Source organism: Grammomys surdaster, unplaced genomic scaffold (genome assembly GCF_004785775.1).
Source record: "Grammomys surdaster isolate TR1022 unplaced genomic scaffold, NIH_TR_1.0 126187, whole genome shotgun sequence".
NCBI classification, from domain to species: Eukaryota; Metazoa; Chordata; class Mammalia; order Rodentia; family Muridae; genus Grammomys; species Grammomys surdaster.
Window position 1 is genome coordinate 6,238,800 of NW_021620993.1, and position 24,227 is coordinate 6,263,026.

Consider the following 24,227-nt stretch of genomic DNA (forward strand, 5'->3'; position numbering starts at 1 on the left):
CAGACCCTGCCCTGTGCATACTCAGACCCTGCCCTGTGCACACTCAGACCCTGCCCTGTGCATACTCAGACCCTGCCCTGTGCACACTCAGACCCTGCCCTGTGCATACTCAGACCCTGCCCTGTGCACACTCAGACCCTGCCCTGTGCATACTCAGACCCTGCCCTGTGCACACTCAGACCCTGCCCTGTGCATACTCAGACCCTGCCCTGTGCACACTCAGACCCTGCCCTGTGCATACTCAGACCCTGCCCTGTGCACACTCAGACCCTGCCCTGTGCATACTCAGACCCTGCCCTGTGCACACTCAGTCTCTGAGCTGTGCACACTCAGACACTGCCCTGTGCACACTCAGCCCTTGTCCTGTGCACACTCAGCCCCTGCCCTGTGCACACTCAGCTCCTGCTCTGTGCACACTCAGCTCCTACCCTGTGCACACTCAGCTCCTACCCTGTGCACACTCAGCCTCTGCCCTGTGCACACTCAGCCCCTGTCCTGTGCGCACTCAGCCCCTGCCCTGTGCACACTCAGTCCCTGCCCTGTGCACACTCAGTCCCTGCCCTGTGCACACTCAGCTCCTGCTCTGTGCACACTCAGCTTCTGCTCTGTACACCCCTCCTGCTCTGGCTGCATGGTCACAGGAGGCACTGGCCAATGGAGGTAGATCTGCCCAGTCAGGTTCTAGATGTAGTTGCTTCCGAGGATGGAACTCCTTTGTCCTTGTGTCTGCCCCATCCAATGTGAACTCTGTCACATGGTTGATCTACTAACTGAGCAGAAACTGAACAGGGAGGTAACAGTGTCCAGCAGAGATCTGTCTGCTGTCCATCCTCTGCTCTGCGTTTCTGGCCTCACTTATCTGAGTGTAGTGAGTGGGTGAGGTCCTGAGAGAATGTGGATTGTTTAACACAGGCAGGGTCATGCCAAGAACCCAGTGTCTCAGATCCATGGTTGTGGCAAGGCTCAGAGGCATGGCAAAGCCTTCCTCTTGACAGATTGGAACGTAATGGTGTATGCAAGAACTACCAACCACAGCTTCCTCCTCTGGGATGGCTGCAGCCTGGGACTGCTCCACTACAGAAACACCTATAGAGATCAACCAAACCTGCCTCCTTGTTCAGGTGTATACAACAAGCCCAACTCCTCTATTCAGAGGTAGAAAATAAATTCATCCAGTTTCCGAGTTGTTCTGCTTGTTGATGCTATATCTCTATCAGAGAGCGAGCACACAACCCACCTGATCCCAGTTTTTCTGTGCACGTGTCTGTGTGCCTGTCTGTTCTTTATTCCTACATCACCTCAGTCAGGTTTCCAGGACCAATCCTTGCAGGATTCGGCAGTGGAGGTTGCCTTCCATCTGAAAATATTACACCAGAAACACCGATTCCTAATTTAAATTGTGACCCATCCCTAGTGGCATGATGGGACGGTGCAGTCTTGTGCCCTCTCACCCTCTGCCTGCCATATCTACCATACTTGTGCTGTCCCGTAGCTGCCTAGTAAACACTTGTTGTCAGAGTTAGCCATCTCAGTATCTCAGTGGTGGATACAAGGTTTGTGTATCCATGGTTTAAGGGACCTGTCTGGATTTGGAGCCCATTTCCCATGGGGGGACACAGCGAGGAGAAGTGTTGCCTCCAGTGATGTAGTTATCCCCAAAATTTCCATGATTGTGGGGCATCTGCAGGGCCTGTGGTGTGCTTAGTGGCTGGTACGTTGTGTGTGGGTGATAGTGTTGATGATATTTTAGTTAGCATTGTTCTGTTTTTAATGGATTGCTGCTGCTTTAATAGTGATGCTGATGACAGTATGTTCCGATTGTTAGGGATATAGGTGTTGATAGTCATGCCGGTGGGAACAGTGGCGTATTGTGGTTGCTGGAGGTGTTAGTATTGCTACTGTTATTGGTGATGATGATGGTGTGGTGTGTTATTATTGATGGGGGTATGTTGCTAATTGTTGTTCTTGGGCTATTGTTTGGTATGATATTGGTAAGGATGCTGATGTGTTGTGATGGTTTATTGGTGGTGGTGGTGTTACTGTTGTTGGTTGTGTGTGAGCCTGTACAACACCAAGGATTCCACTCTGTGAGGAAATAGCCCTGAGATCCTCCCGTATCTAGGATCTTCAACAAGGTGAGAGGAGAGGCCTGAGGCAGCCCCTGGGGAATCTCTTATAGAAAGAGAGTCATTTCACTCAATACCAGCTATTGAACACACTCAGAAAAGATTTGTTATGGAAACAAGATGGCACTCAATAACACATTAGCTTGGAGCCATGGAGACAAGAGATGAGAACCAAGATGGTCAGAGGGAGTGAAGCTAATTTAGGAGCCAGCATTTGTGTGGAGGTTTCTTTCCTCTATGCTCAGTCTTCCCAGACCTATTATCTGTCTGAATTTGTCCTAATTAGGACTCTGGATTCATGATCTAGCCTACTTCCCATGGTTCCTGGCTGGACTTGAAAGGAAAGAGGGTAGGCTATTGGTGTGGACTGATCCCATGGAACCCTGGGTCCTGCCCCACCTTCCCCTGCACATCGCTACAGGCCTCTTCCTGCTGCCCTGACCAGCAACAGGGTGGAATGGTTACCTCTTGCCTATATTGGCAGCTGCAGCCAATGGTTAGTGTTAATGAACTACTCGTAGGAAGGTGCTGGATCTGGAAGTGAGCACATGAGTGTGTCTAGCCTCAGGCCTGCTGCCCAGGGACCCCGGTCTGTTTGGGTGCCTCCTTAGTACTCAGACCGCTGCTTAATTTTAGCCCTAGTCTGGTTGTCTGGTGTTTCACAGATGTCTCCATCTCTTTATAGCATCTGTTAAGGGCTGTCACGCTGCTGCTCAGGGCTCACCACTATGGGTCAAGTCCAAGGCACTCGACCCAGGTCAGTGAGGAGCTGCTGGCCAGGAAGGAGCCAATCTTTACATCCTACAGCTCCATAGCCAAGGTCATGCCAGGTTCACAGCGTGACCTTACTCCAGCCTGCTTCCACTCCTCAGAGGCAGAGTACCACCATTACTGTTAAGTCTCAGCCCATAACCCAGACAAAGCAGGTGACCAGGGGACCTGGAGTTCTATGACCGGGGTGTCTGGTCTGATTCTCCCCTCATGGCCTTCAGGGTACAGAATTTCCCTAGGCTGGTTTCCCTTGGAGCCTGGCTGTTCTTTGCCCACCAGTCCATGTCAGGATGAACATCTTCCATGTCTAGTCATTCAGTGTCAGCACTCGGAGGCCCTGGCTCAGTTCCAGCTAACTCCTTACTAGGATCCCAGCTGGCCTGTTTGTCACTCAAAGGTGGTGGCTGATCCACTTCTGCCACCTACCCTCAGAACTTTGCTTGCCCTCCTTTCCAAGGAATGCATGTGACAGTTTCCCCAAATGTCTTGCTGCTGTGTAGCTCAGGCCTCTGCCTTCCCAGTGCCTGTCTGTCTACCCACTGGCCCCACTGCATGACAAACAGATGCTTCCAGTGTCAGTTTCTGCTGAGGGTGTGCCCTTCCCATGGTGAGGTGACACAGGTTGTGTGCAGAGAACTTTCCAGTGTTTCCACTGATGGAGACACCTTTGACCTGTGGATCTGCTGTTTCCAGTGCTGAAGGAAGTGTAAGTCTGCAGGCAAGAGTATGTCTACATGGGATGTTGGTGATCCGTGATGTTATCTATCAAGATGATCCTAGGTAACAGGAAGTTAAGGGTTGGTCACTGACAGACCACTCCAGAAGGATGGCCAAAGAAGTATGAGTGAGAAGAGATGGCAGCTCCAGCTCTGGAGAGAGCAGCTGGAGATGGTGAGAGCTCTGGCCTCTTCATGTTTGGGAACAATCTAGAGCCTGTGTGAGCCTTGAGGCAAAAACTAGATGTGGTTTCACAGAACTCCTGACAGAGGCTGAGACAGCTGCGTTGAGTGGGGCGGGCAAAGGGACATTGACAAAGGGACACTTCCACACTTCACACAGATGGCATAGTGCCGGCAGCAGAGAGCTGTGGTCTGTGGTATGTAAGCAACTACAGACAGCAGCAGCCCATAGTGTGCCATAGACTCAAGACATCCACCAAGTCAGCGAGTGACCCAGAGCCATGACGAAATCTTGAGAATTTTCTAGAAGGGTCACAGTCTCAGCTTTTGAGTGAGATCTGAGTTCCTGTGTGGATCTGTGGAAAGTTATTCTCTGCAGGCTGTTTACTGATTGTTGCAGCACCGTTCTTGGGAGAGTCCTTCCTCACTCCATTAAAGACCACTAATGTCTTGTCACATATAATTGACTGTATGTGCAGATGCCACACCTCTCTGTGTCCTCTGTTCTTACCCCTCTGATCTGTGGGCGTGTCTGCATCCTATTGACTTGATTACTTCTGTGACCTGTAACCCCTGCAGTCTGCATGCACGCAGAACCAGCATCGTGTGAGTGATGTCAGGGTCTGCTGTCAGCCTGACCCTTAGCTGGGCCCTCTTAGTCTCCATAGCTTTAGTGATCTCAGCCTGGATGGCTGAACCTGGGAAGACACTTCCTAGGCAGCCCAGTGTGACAGGCTGTCCTGGAGATAGCTCTCTTTTCAAAGAAAAGTCTTTAAAATGACCTCATAATGTTAGGTCATGGATCCTGCAGTAGGTCTACCTGGCTCCTGAGATGTCCTCAAAGCATCTTTCCTGTTATCCTGAAGCAAAATCTTTGGCTCCTCCCCACCCCAATGCTGAGAATTGTACATAGAGCCTCAGATGCCAGACATGTGCTCTGTGCTGAGCTATGCTCCTGACCCTTGTGTTCTTTCCTTTTTCTTTTTTTTTTAAATTACTTTTTAAAAATTCTTCCTGATCACTGCCTGCTTCCCCGTCACCTCTTCCCACAATCCTTCCCTCTTTCTCCTCTGAGTAGGTGGGGTCCCCTTGGGTATCACCCCACGATGGCACATCAAGTCTCTGCTGGGCTAGGTGAATCCTCTCCCACTGAGGCCAGACAAGGCAGCCCAGCTGGAAGAACATATCCCAGGTACAGGCAACAGCTTTTGAGATAGCCTCAGCTCTAGTTGTTCCGGACCCACATGAAGACCAAGCTGCAGATCCGCTACATATGTGTGGGGAGGCCTAGGTCCAGCCCACGTATGTTCTTTGGTTGGTGGATCAGTCTTTGAGAGCCCCAAGGGTCCAGGTTAGTTGACTCTGTTGGTCTTCCTTTAGAGTTCTTATCCCCTTTTGGGCCTACAATCCTTCCCTCTATTCTTCCATAAGAGTCCCCAAGCTCTATCCACTGTTTGACTGTGGGTGTCTGTATCTGTCTGAGTCAGCTGCTGAGTCACTGAGCCTCTCAGAGGACAGCTGTGCTAGACTGCCTTTCTTATGGAAAAAAAAAAAAAGGCAACCAGGCCTTCCTTAGCTCAGCTTCTATACAGACTGACCAAAGTGCAGGTTCCAAGTCTCTAATTTTTTCGAGGCTGATGTCTAGATTAGCTCTGCACAGCTGGAGTGCCTCATTCACGGCCTGGATGGTTACTCTGCAGGGAAGCCTTTGGACTTACGTCTCAGTGTTTCAGGACACGGGTGATGTAACTTTGCCGGAGGACAACAGGAGTGGCCTTCAGCGGTTGCTGATGGTGTTCTTGCTCCTATCAGAAGCCTCTGGAGTGTTGTCTTCACTGACCACATTTCTGTGAGCATTCTGCCCTAAGATCTCACCAGAATCCCCCACAGAGCTCTGCTTACAACGTTCTGTGGCTTCTCCTGCCCACATTCCAAACTCTTCCACATTCTTCCCACAAGCCAGTTCCAGAGGCCTAAGAACCACGAGGTCAGGTTTATTACAAGAACGGACCCACTTCTCGGATTCGGTGTCACCATGACCAAAAACACCAGACCTGCAGGATCTAAGGGAAGGAAGACTTATTTGGGCTCAAAGTTTTGGAGGATTCACTCCATCATGGTAGCAAAGGCAAGACAGATAGCTCACAGCATGCAGGCAGAAAACAGAGACGGATGAGAGGAACCAGAGACAGAGTTCCTCTAACAGTTCCATCTCCTAAAGTTTCAAGAACTTTCCAAAAAACAGCCTCAGCAGCTGGGGACCTGGGCTTTGTACCCCATGACCCTGTGGGGACATTTCACACAAAGCATAAGAGAGGGTTTTACAGTAGGAAATGTTAGGCTTTTTATCCTTTCTAACACAAATTTTAGTTCATTCTAGACTTTCTGCAGGGCTCAGCTAGTTTTGCAAAGAGGCCATTGGTATTTTGATTGGTATCATGTTAGATCTATATACCAACTTAGAGGATAATTTACATCTTAACACGATTGAGCTTTCCATGACCTTTGCCCTACTTATCTGTCTTTAGTTTCTCTCAATTATCAGCACAGCATTCCTGAACACAATTGTTCAATTTATTTCCATGTGTCTTTTTGGTGTTAATTAGGATTTTTTTTCCATTTTTCTGATTGTTTTCTACTAGCTTATAGAATAGAGTTGAATTTTGTCTATTGAATTTATCTCTACAGTCTCGTCTCGCTAATTCATTTATTAATTCCAGTGGTGATATCGTGGATTCCTTAACCCTTCCCCCCAAATTTATTTTTTTAAACAGTTTTTACTATGATGTGTTTATCTGTGTATATGACTGCGCACATCATGATGTTTGTGTGGACATGAGAGGACAACTTTCAACATGGGTTCCAGGGACTCGGGTCCTCTAGCTTGCCTTTCCCTACTGAGCTATCTTGTCATTCCCCTGAACGTATTTGTTTTGAACATTAACCGTTGACTATGTTTCCGTGTCCATGGATCTATGACAGTACGGAGCCTGACTGGGCTCGGTCTTACTGTCATCAGATGTGGTCCAGCTATGGGGTGAGATCCAGCTCTCATCTGAGGAGTTCTCTGCAGGAACAAGACCCAAGGAAGTAGCATTCAGTGGACGGAACAATGAGGGTCAGTGTCCCCAGGGATGGCAAGAGGCAGGAGAAAGAGGGAGTGTCAGAAATAAGGATCAAAAGTTGGCTTGTTGTGTGTCTGGGATAGGGCAGGGTGGAGGCCCTAGGGAGCAAAAGACAAAGTGTGATATGTATCTTGAGGTGGCTGTCAGGAGGGAAGTGACAAGGACAGAGAGGAAGTGCTCTGAGCAGCAGGGTGGGTGGGCAGGGCTTGTACATATGGTTTGTCCACCTGTATTTCTCCATTCTTAAATATATGTGTGTTCATGAGTCTCTCAGATCCCCAGAGCCTCCATTCCAAATCCTTACAGACACTAAACCCACAGGTGCTCAAATTCTTCCTGTGAAAGGATGTATTGTTTGTGTAGACCCTGCATATGTCTCTTCTAGACTGCCTACAGTCCATAGTATAAGGTAGGTGCCATGAAAAGAGTTGGGAGTTGTTTAGGGAGTAACAAGAGTCATCTTTATTCATTTAGTATAGACAGAATTTAAAGATAGTTTTGATTTAAGGTTAACAGAATCTGCAGATACAGAACCCACAGGCGCATGCACACACACACACACACACCTTCCCAGAGCCATCCGTGTGACTGTCTGTCACTATGAACTCTAACCCAACCCTTTACTTCCTTCTCTAACACTTGGACCCCGGGCCTCTGTCCTTATTATACACCTGGTCGTCCTGTATATCTCCTCCGTTCCACCTCAGCTGCCCCTTCAGCCTGGTTCAGCTCCACTCACCTAACCCAATCTCTATTGTCCTCTGCACACAGGTATCTGGAGCTTTTGGAGCAGGGACACCCAAGTCACAGTCCATTTGCTTTTGTGCCTATGGTCAAACAAATGTCTCTAGACTCCAGCTATCTGTGCCCACCTCCTCTGTTCCTCACCAGCCCTTCCTGAACCGTGTTGGCATTAATGTCTTATGTGTGACTTCTCCTTTTTTTTTTTGAAGGAGAATGGCATTGGTTTGTTTGTGGGTTTTTTTTTTAGATGTATTTATTTTATTTATATGGGTGCACTATAGTTGTCTTCACACACACCAGAAGAGGGCACCAAATCCCATTACAGATGGCTGTGAGCCACCATGTGTTTGCTGGGAATTGAACTCAGGACCTTTGGAAGAGCAGTCAGTGCTTTTAACCACTCAGCCATCTCTCCAGCCTTGTGTGTGACTTTTGGGAAAAGTGCTCTTTGTAAGATTCTGCATTTGTAATTTTGCCTTCCTGTTAGAGTATGTTGGGGACCCCAAATCAATGCCTACTGTGCCTTGTGGTCATTTACAGACGTAACCACTAGAGTCCCAGGAGAGGTGAGCAGGCCACACTCTGAGTGACAAGGGTCCTATTGGAGTTTGTGGCATGCTTTCCCTCTGCTCTTTTTGATTCTTGGCTCTCTAGTGCTCCAAGTCAGGCAGCTACATGTTACTTAGTGGAAAATTTGGATGTTGCAGAAGGTTTTTTTTTTTTTTAATTGGATATTTTATTTATTTACATTTCAGATGTCATCCCTGTTCCCCATTTCCCCTCCCTAGAAACCCCCTATCCACCCCCTCCTTCTTTATGCTTTTATACCATTTTAATTACATGCATGTATTAAGGTCAGTTCTAGGTTGAGAATCTAGCAATACAATAGATGCAAATAATCAAAGAACAAGCAAGACAATAGACACAAATAGTCAAAGAACAAGCAAGGCAATAAACGAAGTTCCGTGAACACTCCCGAGATCACTGTTTCTAAGAGCTTATCAGAATGACCAAAAATGGCCTACTTCCTGTCCTAGCCCAAAGTCATTTTCATGTCTGAAGCCCACATCTTTGTTCTAGCCTAAGATTTAGATTCCTACCTGAAATTACTTCTTTGTTCTACCTTACTGTCAGATTCCAGAAGTTTTGTTCAAACGTATGATGTGCTCTTTGATGGTTGATGATAGTGTTAACTAACCAGCATTGTGCTTAAAAGAGTCAAGCAGAACAAAGAGTTATCAGGGAATGTGACCCAGAGGTCCATGACCCTATAAGCCAAGGAGTGACACAGAACATGTTGGGTGGCATCCACAGACACTCACAACAGAAACAACTCTATCAGTGACCATCCACTGTGGGTTTCATGCTTCTCTGAGGCTTTGAGCTGGTCCTGGACACTTGCCCACTCTCGTGAAGTCTCATGTGTGGCTGTGTCTTATGGGGTGGTCTAGGCAGTGTGCATTTCCCCATCATTTCCAAGAGTGAACACTTGGGTCCCTGGAAAAGGTCTCCTTAGCCACGAGAACTCTACAGTAGGATTTTGGAGCCTGAGGGTCCACAGACAATGACCTGCCTCTCCAAAGTTTACTGTCGGCAGCAGGATAACCTGGGTCTCCTGGGCCTGCCAGCCTCAGACAGGATCTGAGCAGTAGTGTCTGTTCTCTTGAGGGCACAGTGTGTCAGGTTCACATCTGTGTGATACCTCTTGTGGGACTTTTCACCAGAAAGTGACCCAGTAGCTCTCTCTTGAAATTTTTCTGACCTTTTCCTTTTTTTTTTAAATTATTCTCTCATATGTTTAATCTTGACTGCAGTTCCCCTTCCCTCCTCTTCTCCCAATCCCCCCTCCCCTTCTCTACTAGGGCTACCCCTTCTCTGTTTCCCTTCAGAAAAGAGCAGGCCTCCCAGGGATATCAGCCAAACACTGCATAACAAGTTACAATTAGTCCAGGTACAAACCCTCATATCAAGACAACATAGTAGGAGGTAAAGGGTCCCAGGAGCAGGCAAAAGAGTCAGAGACACCCACACTCACACTGTTAGGAGTCCCACAAAAACACCGAGCTACAGGACCACAAGATATATACAGAGGACCATATGGACTCTGTGATTGTCGCCTCAGTCTCCGTGAGCTGCTATGAGCCCTGCTTGGTTGATTCTGTGGGCTGTGTTCTCCCGATGTCTTCAACTCCTCTGACTCCTACAATCCTTCCTCCCTGTCTTCTGAAGGGAGCTCTACCTGTTGTTTGGCTGTGGGTCTCACTATTTATGTATTGTTATTATTGTTGATAGTTATAGTAGGGGTAGATTTTGAGTGTGTGTATGCACTTGCATGCACACTTGCATGCATGCTGGTGTGCACAAGTACATGGCTGAGTGCTGGCATGTGGATGTCATGGTGCACACATGGAGGTCAGAGAGCAATTTTCAGAATTCTTTCCTTCCATCGTGAGACACAGGGACTGAACGTTTACTCACTGGGCCATCTTGCTGGGCTGGCCTTGAAGGATGACCTTCCCATCTTCCTGCCTCCACATCTGTGTGCTGAGGTTACCAGTGTGTGCCACTGCGCCTGGTTCTAAGCAGTGCTCAGGGGGATCCTGAGGTTTTCAATACTTTAGGCAAGTATCCTGCCCACTGTGCTACGTCCCCAACCCTGACTTTTCCCATCAATTTCCAAAGCTTTCTGACATGCTCTCCCTATAGATCTTTGCATTTGGCAACAAGGAAGGATGCCGCTATATTTTTTTCTCCATATAATAATGTAGTTCACTTTTATCTCTAAGATTTGTTGTTGTTGTTTTGTTTTGTTTTTGAGTTCCTCTGTGTAGCCCTGACTGTCCTGGAACTCACTATATAGTCCAGGACGGTCTTGAACTCATAGAGATCCACCTGCTTTGCCTCCCCAGTCCTGAGATTAAAGGCATGCATCACCACCACCCGGCTCATGCCTAGTTTTTAGTATATTTTTAAAAAGAGATTATCAAGCCCTGAAGCCATGGCTCACTGGATAACGTGCTTGCAGAGCAACAGTGGAGGCTGGAGTCCAGATCACCAGAGCCCATGTGAGGGCAGAAGGTGTGGTGGCAGCTCTCACCTGCGTCTCAGAGGCAAAGGCAGGAGTTTCGGGGTCCAGCTAGCTAGAGTAGGTAGACTCGGTGAGCTCTGGCTTCAGACAGAGGCTGTGTCTCAGGAAATGAACTGGAGTGTAATCGAGAAGGACAACTGTGGTCAACTTTGACCCCAACACTCAGCCAAATAGGTATACAATACACAAAGCCAACAAACAAACCCAGTATTAAACTTCATGAAGTGTGTTTTGAGACAATTGTGCAGTTTATTTTATTTTATTTTTTTTTGGTTTTTCGAGACAAGGTTTCTCTGTATAGCCCTGGCTGTCCTGGAACTTAATCTGTAGACCAGGCTAGCCTCGAACTCAGAAATCCGCCTGCCTCTGCCTTCCAAGTGCTGGGATTAAAGGCGTGGGCCACCACCGCCCGGCTTGCAGTTTATTTTCTTTAGACTCTTGACAATGCCACATTTGTGTGGCATGTTTTCTGGTGTGGAGGCTTCTGAGGGCACTCAACCCAATTTGTCATGAAGTCTCACATAAGACACTCCATTAGATACAGTTAGTAACATCTCATTTAAAATATATACATCACCAGATATGGTGAACCATACCTAGAATCCCAGCAGTTCAGATGCTGAGGCAGGAGGATTGAAAATTGGAAATCAGGGAATGAAATGATGATTCAGCAGTTAAGAGCATCTGCTTCGTGCCAGGCAGTGGTGGCATACTTTAATTCCAGAAGTTGGGCTGGGCAGTGGTGGCACACACCTTTAATCCCAACACTTGGGAGGCAGAGGCAGGTGGATTTCTGAGTTTGAGGCCAGCCTGGTCTACAGAGTGAGTTCCAGGACAGCCAAGGCTATACAGAGAAACCCTGTCTCAAAAAACAAAAAACAACGAAACCAAAAAATTCCAGTAGTCAGGAGGCAGAAGCAAGTGGATCTCTGAGTTTGCGGCAAGTCTGGTCTATAGAGAGAGTTTTAGGATAACCAAGGATGCACGAAGAGAAACCTTGTCTTAAAAAAAAAAAAAGGAAATTAGAGACCATCTGGCTACACAGTAAGGCTCTATCTTAAAAAGAGGAGAAAAGGCTAGCTAACAAGGTAGTCCTAGAACCCACATGGTAGGAGAGAATTGACTTCCACATATGAACTGTGGCATGTGCACCCACACACTCACAAATTAATAAATATAAAATGTACTTAAGAGAAGAAAGTCTGTGATAGACACAGAGTCAGACACATGAGGGTGTGTACATGCATGTCAATGCACATGTGTGCATGCATGTCACAGCTGTGTAATTATCTTACATGTGCTCTTCATTGTGTGCTTTGACAGCAGAACACCTTTGGCTTGAAGACTCATGTCCCTCCAAAAGTCACACTGAAACTTAATCTACAGTCACGAGGATTCTGCCTTCAGGAAGGAGGACTTACAGAAGGCCTTGAAGACATGGGCTCCCCTCTACCATGTGAGGGCAGCAATCAGGGGCCATGGGAACAGCATGGTCCCCAGCAGAAAGGAGCATGTCAGTGCTGGATTTTAGAACGCTGAGGAATGTGTAGCAGTTAGCTGTCACTTGCCTAGCTGTGGTATTTAGGGTATTTAGTGGCAGCAAGAAAGACGGAGATGAGGGTCATCCTGTCTCTCCAACAAGACAGCTATGGCCAACATCTGCTCCTTGGAGAACTTCCAGGCAGGGTTTTCTGAACTGACAGAAGACTGGGACACATATGTGGGACCACTGTGTTGAGTGCTGTGACAGAGAGGGTAAAGAGGGCCTGGTCCTGGGCAACTGTGGTAGAGGAGAGAAGAATGAGAAGTGGGGCCAAAGCTGGGTGTGGTGGTGTGCACCTTTGAACCCTCAGGAGACAGAGGCAGGTGGATCTCTCTCCGTGGATGAGTTAGGGGGGCGGGGAGAGAAAAGAAAAAGAAAGAAATGGGTGATGAAATGTCTTAGGACTCACATGGTGAAAGGAGAGAACCAACTCCCAGAAGTGCCCTCGGGCCTCCACATGCACATCATGGCACACACATGCACACACATCCACACACATGTAATTTAAAAATTATAGAAAGAACAAGTGGAGAGAGAGCCTGTGGGGGCCATAAAGTTCACATTCCCTGGAGCTGGCATTAAAGCAGTGGGTAGCCCCTGTGGGTGCTGAGCCTGAGCCCAGGGCTCGTGAGAGAGCAGTAAGCAGACTTGACCACCGAACTCCTCTCCAACCCCTAATACAACCATTCTTGCCTTGGTACACTTCAGTGGTTTAGAGTTTGCTAGGTAGCCCAGGTTGTTTTTGAACTCACTCCCTCAGACTCCCAAGAGGTGAGGTCACAGGCTTGGGTCACCGTGCCCAGTTTGCTGGTACATTTTTGCAGAGATATACATATGCTTGTTGGGTATATGTTCTCTGTGTACATGCGGACATTGTATGGGTTTGGTTGAACATGTGATTGTGTATGTACATCAGTGCAAATGTGTACATGCGTGAATTTGTGGTTTTAGTCTGTATACAGTGCTCATGTGTGCCTGGTTCTTTGTAATGTGTCATGTGTACGCATGTATGCTGTGCGTATGAGTATGGCCACATGTGCACTCATAAGGATTTGCGTCCATGTGCATTTCAGCATGTGTCAAGTGCATATTTGTGAATTTGGGTGCTATGTGAGTATAGGCAGGTATGCCACATGTGGGAATGTTTGCACATGCATGTGTGTGTGTGCGTGCATGTGTGCACGTGTGTGTGTGTGTGTGTGTGTGTGTGTGTGACTCTGACTTCACCCTGGTGGACCCTGGCTGGGATTACTGGTCTGAGCCTGAATTCAGTGTCTTTGTCCAATTCCTGGACTCCTCAGAAGACTCTGTGTGCTTAGGATATGGTGACCCTCTGGATTTAACCTTCACCAGCCAGGGCCATCAGAGGCCTGTGTGACCTGGTGTAAATACAGCAATCCACACTTCAGATAAATACAAGATGCATCAAAAGATTTAAGGCACCTGTTGTGTATTTAAAAGAATTATATCTTGTTTATGGTTTGGTATAAAATGCGCAGCTGATTTATATAGTGGCTGGTCCATCGCGGAGGAAATCTCATTTCAATCATAAATGGCAGGGTTTGATTTAAGAATTCATTCTTTAATGGGTCTGCAATGTTCAAATTTAAACCCATTCAATTCATCAGCCAAATATTCAATATGGGCACAGGGAACTCATTTAGGCAAACAGAGACTTTTAATATAAATTTTCCGGGAGATTTCTCCATCGATTCCGCAGTTTAGTGCAAAATGATTTGTGCGATACATTCTTGGGGATCAATGCTGCCGGTCAATGGCTCCTATAAAACCACCTCCCCCGCATGTGGGTCAAGGAACTTTGGCTCACAGGGAGCGGCTCCAGGGCTTCATGTGCCACCCACGGACAGAGGTGCTGCATGCATCCGGGCTTGCCCTGAGACTCTTGGGGAGGGGGCCCTTACCTCTCCTGTTGATTTGTTCTCCAAGGGGCCAGAGACTCTGAGACTAGGAGCTGGTCCCTACCATAGTCCTATTCTGTGGCTGACAGGCTATGTTGTGCCCCAGAGCTCTCTTGAGCCTCAGGCCCGTCTGTGTCTCAGGACCTATCTGGGGACTTGAAAGATAAGTACCCTGTCCTCATATGTGCCAGGGCCTGCCTAGGGGAGGTCCTATTGGCTCTTCTAGCCATGACTGTGATCACTGTCCTGAGGGCTAGTATAGGAAGGTCCTTTAGGCTTCCAGAGGGCTGACGACCTCTGTGGCTGTCCCCATGCCCGAACAACTGTCCTAGGATAGATGGAGGTTGAAGTGTTCTCAGCTACACAAACCTGGGACCTTCTGGGCTGGGTACAGACTGACTGCTGAAGGCCAAAGACATTAGGATAGATGGGTTGGGTTCTGCCATTCAAGGTCTCTAAGGGTCCAGAGAATAGGACTCCACATTCCTCAACCCCCAGTTCATACTGTGCTCCAAGGATAAGCTGAACACGAAAAGCAAGGGCCATGCCAAGGCTGGCATGACACACCCAAGAGAGAAGAGGGCATTACCTATGCTCCTGGTCTATGGCAGGTACAGATGTGTACATGCATGGATTTGTGGACCTACTCTGTACTTGTTCAATTGTATGTATTCTTTCTATGGCTGAGAGATCAAGACAGACTACTAGGATAGTTCAGAAACCCCATTCCATAACCACAAATGCTACCCCAGAGATGTGCCCAAGGTCCCTGGGCAAAGGTCAAGGCCATGTGCCCAAGCATCTCTCCCTACCATTGGGAGAAGCTAGGTTGTTTTCATGGGCCTCATGAAGTAATAAGGAAGAAGTCACAGGCTCTTCCTACACAGGCCTGGCTGAGGCTGTTTCCTTCTCAGTACCCTGAAGCAAGGTAGAGTCTCTGAGCCTTGGGAGTCTGAATGGAGGGAATCTGACCTGTTTCCTCCACCTCCCTGATGCTGCTTCAGGGCAAAGGAGGTGGGAAGGCATTTGGAGCCTGTGCTAGGGGCAGTGGTGGGCCACAGTGTTGGGCTGCCAGTCCAACTACATGGGCAGGCTAGGGTGGGATTGGGATGCAGGCTGTGCTGGGAAATGCTCCCAGTTTCAGGCCTATGGAAGTGAGCAGGGTCACCTCTCCTGCACTTGACAGCCTTGCCTTCATGTGAACTGGTAGAAGCTCTTTGACAGGGAGGAAGAAACATGGTTAGACCTGTAGGCTGTCTCAACACCTGACTAGGGAGATTTGGGGGAGCCGTGTGGGTGTTATGTCACCCTGGGATTTCAGGCCCCAGAATCATGCATGATTAAAAATGCTGGTGGGAAGTTCAGCACCAAAGATCTGGGGGCCATGGGTGACCTTACACTCAGGGAAGCCATAGTGTGTGTGGCTTAGCTACTTGCCTTGTTGGAACAGAATGAGGAAAGGCTGATGATCTATGTGGAAGTCCAGGCCCTGAGTTCTACATCTAGGATGGCAATGCCTGGCAAGGGCACAGCATCCCTGAGGTCTGAGAGGGCTGAGTGCATAGTACCACCACACTAGGATACAAAGCCATGGCCATCCGCTTCTCCAGCAGGAGCTGGCTACCATACCCTGCTACTTCCAGGCTGAGGCGCTCCTGCCCCTGGTGCCTTGTCCCCGTGTCCTAAGCCTGCCACTTCCTCAGCCTGCCTGGTGCACAAGGACCCTCCAGGAATGAAAAGCAGAGCCCGTATTGATTTCATTTCCAAATTATTAATCAAATCCACAGCTCAATAGAAATATTGTATTGTTCAGCTTGGGCAGATCTGAATGGCTCTCCCTCGGGCAAGGAGCAGGGAGTGGTGAAGGACAGAGGGTGATGAATGGGATGAAGCCACTGGGTGCTGGTGGGGAGGGCAGGCACTTCCTCCCATGCCTGCCTTCCCATGGCCTTCCTACCTGCCTAGAGTGCCAAGAGACCCCGGAGGAGGGCGTGGGTGCTGCTGCTAGCCTAGCAGAGGCTTCTGTGGTCTTCTAGGCATGGGAGTGTGTATGTGTGTGGGGTAGGGGCAGGGGCAGGGGCAGACTCAAGGGCTTAGCTGAGCAGCCCTTTAGCCTGGCCTGGAGTTGGAACTGTCAAGTCTGTTCTCATGGGGCCCAAGTGTTTCCTGTGGCCCTCCTTATCTGTTGCCACACCTTACAAGGAATGAGGGAGGTCAAGTGCCCACCTAGGCATCACTCTTGCTATTGTTCTGAGGTACGCATGCTCCCAACCTCCCTCACACTGTGCCTGAGCCCTCTCTGTAGATCATAGTGAGACAGCACCTTGCCTGAGCTAGTCTTCCCACCTGGTGGTTCTGGTAAGGAAATGAGTGTACCACTGCCTATTAAGTCCCCTATGAGTCCTAGGGCAGGATCCTGGGACACACAGAGAGAGCTGGAGCAGGAGGTCTGAGTCCCACAGAGCTTCTGCTCTAGGGCACAAAGTCATGCCTACTCTGCTTCTCTAGCAGGAGGTGTCTGCCATACTTGCGACTCACAGGCAGATTGATAACTGCCTCTGGTGCCTTGTCCCTGTGTTCTAAGCCTAGTACTTCCTCAGCCAGCCCAGTGCACAAGGGTCCTCAAGGAAAGGCACAGTGATGGCCTGGGAAGAGTATGAGAGAGCTAAAACCCTTACCACACTGATGCTTGGAGGGAAAGGGACCGGACAACAGTCAAGGGTTACCAGGAAAGGAAAGAAAGAGACAGGGCCATTGAGAAATTCCACAATTGCATCCAAGATTGAGCAAGGGCCTAGGGCAGGGGCAGAGGCAGGGGCAGGGTGGTGGGTGGGAGTGGGGGCGGGGGCAGGTAGAGATACCAAGTAGGGGTATAAGAAGGATCTGGGGGACAACAGAGCTCTGAGTGGGTGGCTCAGGAAGCATGGGAACTAAGCACTAAGCTGTGCACATCTTGCCTAGGCTCTGATCTGAGAACACTAATTATGTACAGATAAGACACACCTAGGGAAGTTACTTCCTGAGGTAGCCTGGCTGCTGACCATGTGGACACTCAGGTGAATGATGCCTCTTCTTGCCTCAGAATATATCCTGAAGGAGAGAACAGACAGGAATAACACAGAGAGGTCACTAGATAACCTGGGGACCAAGATCCTCTTGAGTCAGTGACTGAGCAGTATCTGGGGCTCCAAGTCTTAGGTCCCTCTGCTCTTATGTATGTATGAGCACAGTGGGTGGGCAGGGAACACAGCTCTGTGGCTCCTCAGATCTCAAAATCTGAGACCAGAGCATCTGGAGAGATTCTCATGTATCCGTGCGTATCCACAGTCCCTGACAGGTGGGCTCAGAGCAAATGGAGGCCTAGCAAAGCCCAGCACAGTTGACCTACACACAGTGCACCTACTTAGAAACTCTCTCACTCTGATCGTGTGAATGCAGGCCATATTACACCCCAGCTTCTCCATGTTTTCCATTTTTTGGTAGTTTTCAGTAAGTGGCAAGAGACAACAAGTTTTTGTAAAGAAATTGACACATAGACTATGTGTCAAAAGAGTTCTTCCAGCTACAGGGTCCAAGCAAGTTGAAAGTAAGCCAGTCTAGGACAGCCTGGGAGTTAGAAGCAGCCAATGCATTGTGAAATTCTCATTATGAATTTACCTGGGTATAACCTATCACAATCCAAGGGACTTCTATGTACGCACAGTGAACTTTTGTTTCTTAGCTTTAAAACCAGAGGCTGTCCTGACACTTGTCACAACATTGTCCTGAGGGTGACAAGCAGTCAAAAAAGGGCGAGTTTTGGAGGAGTCCACTGAGAGGAAGACCATAGAGCATTCAGGTCCAATCGATAGAGACTGGTGAGTAAGAGCTTGGGCTGCAGTGAAGAGGAGTTGGTCTCCATGGTGATGGTGGTTCTCAGCTTGGAATGATGGGATGTTCTGGGTAGTGGTGACGGTGTATAACACAGAGGGTGTGTGTCTTCAGTTCTTCCAAACCCTCGGTCAGCAAGAGTAATTCCTTGAGAACAGGTACCACTTTCTTTTGCAAGACTCTGTGGCTTAGAGGAGGCAGGATAGATGTGGCTCCTGCTCTTCTCACTCTCCAGTCTCCATCCACCTTCTCCCCAAAGCCTGTCCTTCTCCCTGTGGCCACCCCATCTGGTGGCCTTCTCTCCTCCCTATATCGACTTTGGCTCCCACAGCATGCAGTCACGACAGACTTTGTGGACCATGGAGATAGCTCCCAGGGTACTTGGTAAACCCAACTTGCATCCTGTAGGTTCTGGTTTTCTGGGTGAAAAGCACCCAGGTTGGCACATCCGGTTTTGGCATACCACAGGGCATATGGTCTGGTGTGGGGGGTGCCCTGAGTCCTGAGTGATGGGAGAGGGTGATGAGTGTGGAGAAGCTAAGGAGTGGCCTTGCTCTGTTAGGTGAGATGTTCGGCCATCTGTTGCCAGCAGATATCATGAGCTCTGTTGCTTAAAGGTGCACCGAGGTTCTCTTTAGTGGTTATCAGGGCTCACAGAGCCTAGAGAATGTTGTCCCCATGTCATAGCAGTCCCTATAGAGCACGAGGCACAAAAGATTTGGTGTTGGATGTCTTGTAATGTGGCTTCCATCCAATGATGAGATCCAGAAAGAATCAGGAGAGGGTTTCTGGCAGAATCCTTTATGTGGCTTGTAGGTAGCTGGTTTTATAACCCTGTTGCAAAGAAGGCCCCTCTGGGCTGTACTGAAAAGGTTTGAGATGGAGCCATGGAACCAGGATGGTGTTCTCTCAGCCCCAAGGGAAAGAGGCCTGTGGAAGAGTGTGGCTGCATTTTCCACAGTTGTCAAGGTCAGAGGCCTGGAGCTTACTTGTCTCCTGGAGAAGGGAGTGGATGCAATCAGAAGCCCCACCTCCCAGCTGTGGAGGGCTATGATGGGATTTGCTGCTCCAGCACCCATCTGAGGACCAGGGAGCAGTCGAGTGCCTTGTGTCTGTGTAGTTGATGAATGCGGAGTGAGCTGCTCCTCGTCAGTCGACAGGGTCTACAGGAAGGAACTCAAGGCACCCCAGCCACAGCTAGACCTTAGTTGACAGGTCATTGACCCTGAGCCTGACATTATCACAGGTGTGCTGAGACACCAGGGTCTCCACAGGTGTGGTGTGACACCAGGGTCTCCACACTGGCTGCCTGGGAGAGGCTGAGAGCTTGCCTATGAGCCGCTAAGCAATGAGGGTATTGGGTGAGGGGTGGAGGGCTCTTGGTTTCCGTCTGGGCTAGACTTTCTAGGATGTCCCTTCGTGACTGCTGGAATGGACTTGTCTGGAGTGGAGGTCAGGCAGTGGGGAGACAGAGGTCCTGGGTGTCCCATGGAAAGGGTTCCCTGTGAAGGTACCCCCACATAGTCCAGTGGGTGTGGACTGAGTGAGCTGAGCATCTGGTGAAATAAGAGAGTAGTGAGGTTAGAGACGCATGGTGAGCTGGAGACTTCTGGGGTCTCTGGGGAAGTATTGGCCTTGGGCCCTGCTTTCTCCACGAATACATACAGTGTCTCCTTAACGGGGCCTTTCACCAAGCCCCTCCCACCCACAGGCCCTCCATGCTGTGTTATGAGCTTCTTCCCTATCTCCTGGGGTCCCTGGGCTTGGCCCTTCCTCTAGCTACCCTTGACTGTCACCTCTCCAGGAGACCCTCTGAGGAGCCTGCTTAAGCACACTACCAGAGGGCATGGGAGTGTGGACAGCACACAGCTGCTAAGCTCAAATGGCAGAGCTGTCCTGGGCTCCCCTAAGTCTCAGGTACTTGCAGACTTCTACTCTGCCTTCAATGTAGTGGCACTTAGTGGGGCCTAGGTGTCTCATGGCTAGTGCAGCTCCTGGCCACTCTTACAGATCAAGGCAGATGCCACGGTATCTTCTCTGAATCACATAGTAGCTCCAGGAATCTAACTTGGCTCTGAGCATGGAAGGGGCATGGGCTATGTGCTGGTCACTAGGCAGTGGGTGGGCCCTGCTGTCTGGGCCTTTTCTTACTTCATACGCAGCTGGACAGGGAGGCTGAAGCCAAAAAGAGCAATAGCCCTGCTTAGGCCTGAGGTTGGTGCCTGCAGGGCTCCCAGCCATGGTTGATTTGGGGCCCCATCCTTAGCTTTCTGGGCCAGGTTTTAGGATGCTTCTTTATTTTTATTTTGGTTTTATTCTCTTTTTTGAAGTTGGTCTCTGGAATGTCCTAACAAAACTAGAAAGTATTCCAAAAATTGCTTCAAAATGATCCCCATGTTGAGCAGAGGTATCAGGGGGCCCTCATGCCTTCACAAGTCTGGGCTCTAAAATAAGAAACATTCTGTATGTGACTTCCCTCCCTTAAGGCCTCCAATGACATGCATACTGACCAGTGAGTGTGGGGACTCTCTAGTGTCCCTCTAGAAGGGTGCTCTGCTTGCAGGGGCGGAGTACTGTGCATGCTGGTCATCCCAGGCTTCCACTTTGTTAGCATGGGGAGTAGGCAAAAGCTGTTGCCCCATTGGCTGAGGCTACAGCCTTGGGGAGGGCTACTCTTGGGTGTCTGAACATCCAGGGAGCAGGAGATGGCCTAGTGGTCTCTGTCCTGTGTCCCAGTAGATGGAGACTGCTGCTCTTCCTGGGAGTCAGGGAGAGAGGAAGATAGCTTCAGGGCTCTGGAGGCAGGAACCTGGTTCCCCTGGGCCCTCAGACTTCATACCACATTGGATTGGTTACCAGGGAAGCAAATTGAAGGAGGAAGGATTTGTTTGGACTCCCTGAGAGGATACAGCCCATTATGGGGGGGAGTCATAGGGTTTATGGTAGAGTATGTGAGAAGACCCCCCTGCAGACCAGGAAGCAGAGAGCTAGGGCTAGAATGGGAAAGGCACCGCCCACCCAGTGACCCACTTCCTCCAGCAAGACCCCACTTCTAGGTTTACAACCTCCCCAGTCAACACCATGCACCGGGGACCAAGTGTTCAAACACAGGAGGCTGTGGAGAATATTCCACATCTGTCCCTGCATGCTGGGGTCTTAATAGAAAATCTCTCCCAGGAAGGAGAGGTGACAGAAATAGGTGGAGTAGGGCTGGAGGAGGAACCACAGGAGAGCCTCAGGAAGCAACTTCAGCATCCCAGGAAGCCTTTATAGCCCCCAGCATCTGTCAGATGGCTACGGCCTGGTTGATGGGATCCTGCTGAAGAGCTGAGCCAGGAGCCCTGGGAAGGGGTGAGGTCAGCCTGGGTATCTGCAGACAGCCTCAGGTGTCCTGTGACCTCAGCTCTGGTATTGCTTTAAGGACTGCCCACTGGACAGTATTCCTACCATCTCACCCTTCCTGGGTAGAGCTAGTCCTTGGCCACCAAGGGTGGGCTTGAGACCTTTGGGGTGGCCCACATCCACTGCCACAATGCCCTACAAGAGGTCTCCTTGCTCAGTCTGGCCTCTCTGTTGCAGCTACAAGGGGAGGTGCAGGCCGATGACTCGGACCGGTGGCCTGAGATAATTCACTTTCTCCCCCAGTGTTGAAACGAGTCAATTTTTCAAACCACATTTGTTTTCTTATTGTTTATTTTCGGGCAGCGGGAGCAATTTTCGAGGCGGCTGCCACTGCCCACCACAGCTATCTTGCGGGTCACCTGTCATTCCAGAAGGTCAGCCGCTCATTCAGAGTTCCATCATTCTTCCCATAAGCAGGCAAATACCATTTCATCTCCACAGCCTTCACTGGGCCAGAGAACCCCCAGCGCCTCTTTTCTGGCCTGGGATTGACAGCGTTTCGTCATGCCCTGCCCCACAACCAATTAAGAGGTTTCTGTTCTGGCCTCTGAGAGGCAGGGCTTGGGACTTAGCTCCTGCAGACTCTCCTGTCCCCACCTTTTAGGGTGGAATTATCTAATTACGATTGCCCTGCATGGCTGGGCTCAGCCACCATGGCCAGGATGCTACCCTCCAATCCCTATTCCCTGTCTGGTCATGGCATGGAGCCATACCCCTTCCTCACAACACCCCAGCCTCTCACTTCCGGGTCGGCTTACCTCTCCTGACAACCATTTTTATCCACTGGGTATTTCAGGCAGCAGGCCTTCAGGTTAGACACCATTAGGAGAGCTGCTGAATTCTGGGATACCTTCAGGAGGTCTCTTTGGTCTTACCTCCCGTCCCTCATGACCCAATTCATGGAGGCTAGGGACCTGGGCTCTTCTTGCAGTTTAGCCCCACCCTTACCTGCACTTTGGTGGCTGGTGCAGGACCTGGTGGAATCTCAGCCTTCACTCACAGACAGGTCACAGAGGGCAGCTGGGGATGATTTTGGTCCTGGGAAGTGGTCTATGAATATCTCATCCCTCCTTTCGGATGGTCGTCCCAAGGGCAGCTGGACCTCTGAGCCTGAGTTTGTGTTGACCTTTCAGAGAGCACCTAGCACTGTGTATGTATTGTCACAGTGTATGTATTGTATGATGGGGAAATGCATCAGTTCAGGAAGTAGGCAGGATGGTGGGCCATAGAGCAAGTAGCCTGGGCCCACTGTGATCATAGGCAGACAAGGCAGTTCTTGTGGTTACATTGGTAGGCTAGATGCCCAGTGGCATACACGCCACGCCAGCACACTCACATAACTGATTCATGTCCAGATCACACTGAATGGATGGGTGTGTGGCTTCCTAGAATACCTGTGATTCTCAAGATCTGGGGAAGACACATGCTTCAAGGATGCTTCTGGCTATATTTGGACAGGGTGTTGTGGTTACTTAAGGACAGATGATTGCAGGGCCAACCGTGTGTGCCCCAGGAGGGTGAGGAACACACAATCCCTATTGCCCAGAGAATTCTAACACTAACCCTTTCTGAGGTTATGTGCGCATCTTGCCTACTGAGCCTGCCCAGATTGTCAAGAGGACTTCCACACAGCCCCTGTGTGAGGAAACAGCCTATTGTCTACCTACCTGCAGGACTAGCCTCCAATGAGGACAGGGGTGGCTATGGCCTGAGAGGGAACACAGTGTGTATATGTACAGTGAGAAGAGGTCATGTAAGGAGACAGATGTTAAAGAGGAGGCAGGGTAAGAGCATGTGGAAGACTCCTCTTGCTCTTCAGGTCTTTATCCCTAAGGATCAACATTCAAGGACTTTGGCCCCAGGAAGGGTGTGTACAGATGCCCATGGCTCACTCGCTTCCCTTTCCTCTCTAGTGTGTGTGTTGACATGACATTTGTGTGTTCTCATGTCATGTGTGTTTTCTGAGGCAAGGGAGTTGAAATGAGGCAGAGGTGGGGCCAAGGGGTCTCGATTATCCAGACTGAAACAGAGGGATCCTTCTTCCAAACATAGGGCCACCATGCACTTCTTCATGCAGACCACATGTGCTGATTGCCTGGCACTTGGTCTAGTTGGCCCAGTCAGATACCCCAGCCTGGCCTGTTTCTTATCTCTCTCTTCCCAAGGCTGTGGAGCCTGATCAGTCACTTGACACCTCATCTGGCCAGGGAAATGCTTAGGATGTTTTTCTGGTCTTGTTATTAGAGAGGCCAAGCATTAAGTTCCTTTATTAGTGGGTTCTTGGTTGGCTGGCCCTATCCCCATGGGATGGCATTTCCAGAACATTCTGGTCCCTTGATGGTGCTCCAGGATGCAATGAGCCAGGAGGTCTGGCTTAGCACATCTGGGTCTGTTGTGTGGTGCTGACTTCCTCCACTGACCCAGGGGTCCTTCTCTATAGAGCCCTGGCTTCTTCCTGGGTACTACTAGGCTCTACTTTGTTTGGCCCTCACATGTTCCCTTCTAATAGACTAAATACTCTCAGCCTTGCAGGGAGCCTAAGACATGAACCCACAGAACTGGGGGAGGTGGGGAAGAGACGGAGTGATCAAATCAGAGAGCTAAATGGAGGCAGTTTTCAGCAAGAATGGGGCCTGGGGTAGGTGAGGCTCCTCAGGAGGAGAAGGAACCCACAGGAAGAAAGCCTCTGCCCTAGAGAAAGAGGAAGGGCTTCCTGGTATCAATGAAAGGCTGCCCCAGC